This window comes from Myxine glutinosa, chromosome 2 (genome assembly GCF_964187855.1).
Source record: "Myxine glutinosa chromosome 2, kmMyxGlut1.1, whole genome shotgun sequence".
NCBI lineage: Eukaryota > Metazoa > Chordata > Myxini > Myxiniformes > Myxinidae > Myxine > Myxine glutinosa.
The window spans coordinates 234,783,923-234,789,922 of record NC_136262.1 but is presented as its reverse complement, the minus strand read 5'-3'; the positions used below and the strand labels follow the sequence as shown (position 1 = coordinate 234,789,922).

Here is a 6,000-nt window from a genome sequence, read left to right as displayed (position 1 = left end):
TCTTGTCTTGTCTTGTCACTGAACTACTCCCTCAAACTTTTGTGAAATCGTACTATTCCAACTTGACCCACGGCGGGAGTATGCGCCCTACTGAGTGGCGATCTATTTCAAAAAAGCATCTTGCTCACGTGATCTTGCTTTGGTCTGGCGCGACCGATAAATTATTTTCACCTGGTGATTATAATCAATAAATTACAATACAATACAGTACTGTACAGAACGGATTTTGAATTCGAACCCGCTCATCATTTATGCCAGCTACACCGACCGCTTTTTTACACCAGCTACACCGTCTACAGTTTTCCGCCAGCTACACCGACTTCATTTAAGCCAGGTACACCGATTTCAGGACGTCCCTGCCAGTCGGACCTACGTACCTGGTCCAGTCGACGAGAAGTCCATACTATATAGCCTACAGCAGGTAAGTCCTGCATTCTATCCCAATCTATCCATTCAATAAAATTAATTTGAATTTTAATTATAAGCCCAAGATCAAACAACCTAGCCTAGCTAGGCCTCGGCCTACAGATGTTTGCGAGGGCTGCGTACTCGATCGACTGACTATTGTCGACGAAGCTCTCACTCCACGCAATGCGTATTCATAATCATATTATATCTCAACCAAGCTTCTGCCGTATCATTTCGCAGGTAAACAATGCACCGCTTCCATTGATGGGGAGAGCTGTGAAATTTCCATCCCCGGCAAATATACAGGATGAAGTTGCAGATTTTTACGATATTGCTAATTTCCCAGACTTGGCCTTGGAACTCTGTCGTTTTTCTGTCGCCAAACCACAGAAAATGAACATAAACGGCAATGAAATGTGACATCGAGCCTTGGAAACCACTTGAGACAATCTTCATAACTTTATGTGGGGCACTCAGCTCAGCAGGGTACTTAAAGAGTGTTTATGAATTTCAAGATAACAACTCCACTCAGCAAAGTGGGGTACTTAGCAGTTAAGTAGTCTTAAATTAAGAAGTTATATGAATACCGGCCCAGGACTGTATGGACTGTATGCACACACTGGACTGCATGGATGGAGATTACACTCTCGTTCTGCGAGGCTGCGTCATCGCGTTTTTTTCATGACGTCGCACGTCACACGTTTCATGACTCCTCCCTTTCAGCTCGAATGTATCTTGCAGATTTCTCAAATTTCATCAGGAGGTGAGGTAACGGGTCTGTACTCGTGACCATAGATATATTACGAGATGCCGCATGGCCTATCAGCGCTTGTTGTCGCGATACGTTGGAAGCGCCGCCATCTTGCGGAGGTACAACCAGCATGTGTGATCATTGGATCCAAGGCAAGAAAATGGACTCCTAGACCGTAGCTCGGTTAATAATGAACGGATCTGTACAATTAATACCTCATTTTAATGCTGAGGAAAATTTCTATTTAATAAGAGCAAAGTTTTTCATCGGAGTAAAGTTGGGGGTACTGTAAAAAGCAGACCGGCCAGAATATTAAGCGGACCATCCAGAATCGCAGACCACCCACACAGCAGGAGCAGACCAGACACTGAATAAACATTCTCTGTGACTCACAGGAAATTAATTAAGATTAGATGTACATATAACATGATGTTAAATATGGACTAACCAAATAATACTTTTTAAAAAGGCTATCAATTAAGCTCAATCAATTAATCCCTACCTCAGGCCAACTTAACTCAGGCTTATCAACGCCAGGGGGGTTGACTCAGCCTGTCATCCTTCCGAGGTCGGAGGTCGGCTAATTGAGTACCAGTTCACTGGTAATTCCCTGTTTGTCGTTAAAGGCGGCAAAAAGGGTTGGCGTCAGGAAGGGCATCCGGCCGTAAAACATTGCTTCAAAAAGGGGACCGAAAAACAACAACAACCACGGTTCCCGAAAAAGGCCAACCCCCGCTTTGCGGGGAAAAATGGCCTCTAAAGGTGGTTTTTATAATTAATCCCTACCTCAAACAATTGTTGTGTTTAAATGCATGTACATGTATAACACACATAATCCTGTCATCTAAGAAACTCGGCTTGTGCTTGGATGGGAGATGTGTGCATGGAAGGCTGAGTGTTGTTCGCTTGGCGCGGCAGAGACAGACACACACCTGTGTCAAGAGACAGACACAGACTGGCACGGATCGACAGACACATACACAGACTCGCACGGCAGACACAGACACGGACCGGCGCAACAGAGACAGAAGACACAGACAGACCGGCTTGGCAGACAGACACCCACAGGCACGGCAGAGACAGTGTATGTATGCCTGTGTTTGTGTGTGTGTATGTATGTGTGTGTATGTGTGTGTGTGTGTGTTCATGTGTGTGTTCATGTGTGTGTCTGTGTGTGTGTATGCATGTGTGTGTATATGTGTGTTTATGTGTGTGTTCATGTGTGTGTGCGTGCATGTGTGTGTTTATGTATATGTCTGTGTGTGCTCATGTGTGTGTGTGTGTGTGTGCATGCGTGTGTGTGTGTGCATGCATGTCTGTGTTCGTTTATGTGTGTGTATATGTGTGTGCCTGTGTGTATGTGTGTGTGTGTATATGGCTGTGTTTGTGCGTGTGTGTATGTGTGTGTGTATATGGCTGTGTTTATGCGTGTGTGTGTGTGTTTATGTGTGTGTGTGTTTATGTGTCTGTGTTTTTGTGGGGTAAAATGAGCGTATCTTTCATTAAAACAGCTGTTCACTACCATCTCTTATCTTCCCCCATCCAAAACCTTGATCTTTTCTACCCCCGTTAATACATCCCAAATCCACCTCTTTGAATCTCCGACTTCATTCCGGAAATTCCTAGCAATGTCCATTTGTTATATTCTGTGTACCACTCCCCCCCACCCTCTCTCCAACAACCTCCAGCCCTCTCCCTTCCATAGATCTCCCGATGTCCCTGCTCTCTACTGTTGTGTTTGTGTGTTTCCCTCTCTCTGCCCCTCTTGTCTCCCGCTCCCTTCATTTTATGTTTTATGTGTCTGTTTGTCTTTTTTTGTGTTTAATGCGTTGGCTCTTACACGAGCCTCGACTTTGCATACAAAAAAAAGAAATAACAAATCTTCATATGATCACCTATCATACGCCACGCGCAGGATCTCAACCTCAATCTTGATAACCCGTGTAAATCATCCAGTTGTTTCACGTTAGACGAGTCCGTCAACGTGTTTAACTTTTAAATTAAACACAATCAGTAATGGTGGTTTCCCGCTCATCAACACGATTACCTGAGTCCATCTTTAACCTTCTTTCTGAAGGCCTCAGTGAGCTCTTTTGATCGAGGCATGGTGACTCCGCACACTTCAACAACAAAGAGCAAACCAAACTAAATGTCTGAGGTTTAAATAAGACAGGTCCAAGATCTCCAAGATCCAAGATCCTCTCTGACGATATTCTAACCATTTGCACCTGAGCTGGTGCACCTTATTCTAATTTTAGGTATTTGAAGTAGTGATAAATGTAGGGGTGTACTTACTTTTTCCACATGCGAAATTTGCATTTCTGTTTATTTAAATTATACAATGGACTACAATATGTAAATGTTTCATGATATTTGTTATATTATATCACCTTTATCTATCAATATTGTTGAAATGAAGATCAAATAGCTGTATGTTGAAATATGTTGAAAAAGTCAAAACTTTACATGGGGTGTACTTACTTTTTCACGTGACTGTATATATATTGTTGCGGATCTCAAATGTCGGCTCTCCCCTTACCAAGAGGGGGTTAAACCCTTGTCTGTTATCTGGCCGACGCGATCCTGGGGTTATAACGTCCTTCCCAGGCAGTGTTAGGGTTTTAGGACTGGGGATTCGCTATTACCTAAGTAATAACGCTGACCGAGAACGAGGGAATAACTCCCGCTCGAACCACGGATTTGATGGTATACGCCGAGCGGTTAGCGACCCGCGATCTGAGCTATTACCAATGCGACAAGACCCAATTATAGCGGTTGCGATCGTGCCACGTTTACCCAATAGAAGAAAAGACTAATGCGATCGGATGAGAGGAAAACCAGGAAGAACAAGTAATTTATTTACAATTTGTACAAGAAGGAGAAGAGGAAACGAAAGAAATATACAAGATAGGAAGAGGAAGAAGCAGAACACAGGGCAGCCTTAAACAGTCTTCCGTTCTTAAACAGTTCTTAAATAGAACAGTTAAACAGTTCTTAAGGTTCAGTTCTTGGCCCCCTCCTCTTCATCCTTTACCTGTCCCCGCTCGGTCACTTAATCCGCCGTCATGGTCTCCAATTCCACTGCTTCGCCGATGACATCCAGCTTTTCATCTCCACCAAGTCCGTCTCCACCGACACCCACTCTATCCTGACAAACTGCATCACTGAAATAAAATCCTGGCTTCAAATCAACTTCCTCAAGCTTAACTGTGATAAATCTGAAATAATCATCATTGGCCCAAAAACGCTCACAAAATCCACCCATAACTTTGCCCTCAACATCGACGGTATCCCAGTATCCACCTCCCCTCACATCCGGAATCTTGGCGTCATCTTTGACCAAACCCTTTCCTTCGACAAATACACTAAACAGATCACAAAGTCAGCCTTCTTTCACCTGAAAAACATTGCCCGTCTCCGCTCATCCCTCTCCTCCACGGCTGCAGAAACCCTCATCCACGCCTTCATCACCTCCCGCCTGGACTACTGCAATAGCCTCCTCTATGGTTCACCCTCAAAAATCACCAATAAACTCCAATACATTCAGAACTCCGCTGCCCGTCTACTCACCCATTCCCGGACCCGTGACCACATCACCCCCGTCCTTTACAAGCTTCACTGGCTCCCCATCCCCCAGAGAATCCAGTACAAAATCCTCCTCTTGACATACAAAGCCCTCCATAACCTGGCCCCATCCTACCTGGCTGACCTCCTCTCCAGATACACTCCCACCCGCAACCTCCGCTCTGCTGGTACCAACCTCCTGACCCCCTCCATCCGGACCAAATTCAGATCCTGGGGGGACAGGGCCTTCTCCATCGCTGCTCCCACCCTCTGGAACTCACTACCTCACACCATCAGAGACTCCTCCTCACTCACCACATTCAAAACATCACTAAAGACCCACCTGTTCAACACTGCATTCAACATTCAACCCACAGCATTTAACCCCTGACTATCTCTTCTCCTTCTCCCTCCTTTTGCTTTAAATATTTCCCTATTGATTCTTGTCTTTTTGCAATTGTTGTTTTCATGTATTGTTATGCATTATGTTTGCCACTCTGTCAAAGCGCCTTTGGGCTTCTGGAAAAGCGCTATACAAAATAAATGAATTATTATTATTATTATTATTAATATATATCTATATATATATATATCTATATATATATATATATATATATATATATATATATATATATATATATATATATATATATATATATATAGTGAGAAACCACCGGTGAAAACCACCTTGTTCTCACCCAGATTGGTGCCCCGCCCACCGCGTGACGTGGCCTCCTTTGAGCCTCATGCGATGGGGTGGGACTCGGCACGCGATTGGTGGGGGGTCGGAGAGCGCGGTCGCCATCTTATGCAACGGACGCGGCTCGAAGGCTTCGAGTGGGAAATAGAAAAAGGGATTTCCTTTAATCTTCACGACAGCCGAGTTGTGCTGATCGTTTATAGTTCTGTATTTTACGAGTGAGTAACTCCGGAAGAGAACGAGTGATTCCCGGATCTCGTAGATTGGAACTGTGAGTCATATATTGCCTGCGTCGTGTTGGAGCTGCTGGCCGACCGTTCCTGCAGGCCTTGTGCGGTGTATTCCATTCTGTTACCCTCCGAGTCCCGGAGATCGTCGATTGGAACCGCGAGTGATATTACCTGCGTCCTGTTTGGAGCTTCTGGTGCCGACAGTTCCTGCAGGCTTTGTGCAGTGTATTCCATTCTGTTACCATTCATGGTTTTTGTGATCGAGCCAATAAATCATCGTGCCTTACCCCTAGAAGGCCGATTAAAACACAATTGTGTTTATTGAGTTATCTTTGTTCACTCCGTGG

At 44.6% G+C, this 6,000-nt stretch overlaps 1 protein-coding gene across 2 annotated transcripts in view; it reads left to right on the top strand.

Annotated features, from left to right (window-relative positions):
* Positions 1 to 308: 308 nt before the first annotated feature.
* The window catches only part of LOC144890719 (uncharacterized), a 54,082-nt gene continuing 48,390 nt past the window's right edge, over positions 309 to 6,000 (top strand). Inside the window, exons 1-2 of one of the 2 annotated variants that reach the window (XM_078772358.1) lie at positions 313 to 421; positions 1,150 to 1,311. The gene's annotated coding sequence lies outside the window, so the exon portion shown is untranslated. Of the gene's footprint in view, positions 422 to 1,149; positions 1,312 to 6,000 lie in introns of both variants that reach the window. The other variant, XM_078772357.1, reaches the window with a different exon arrangement.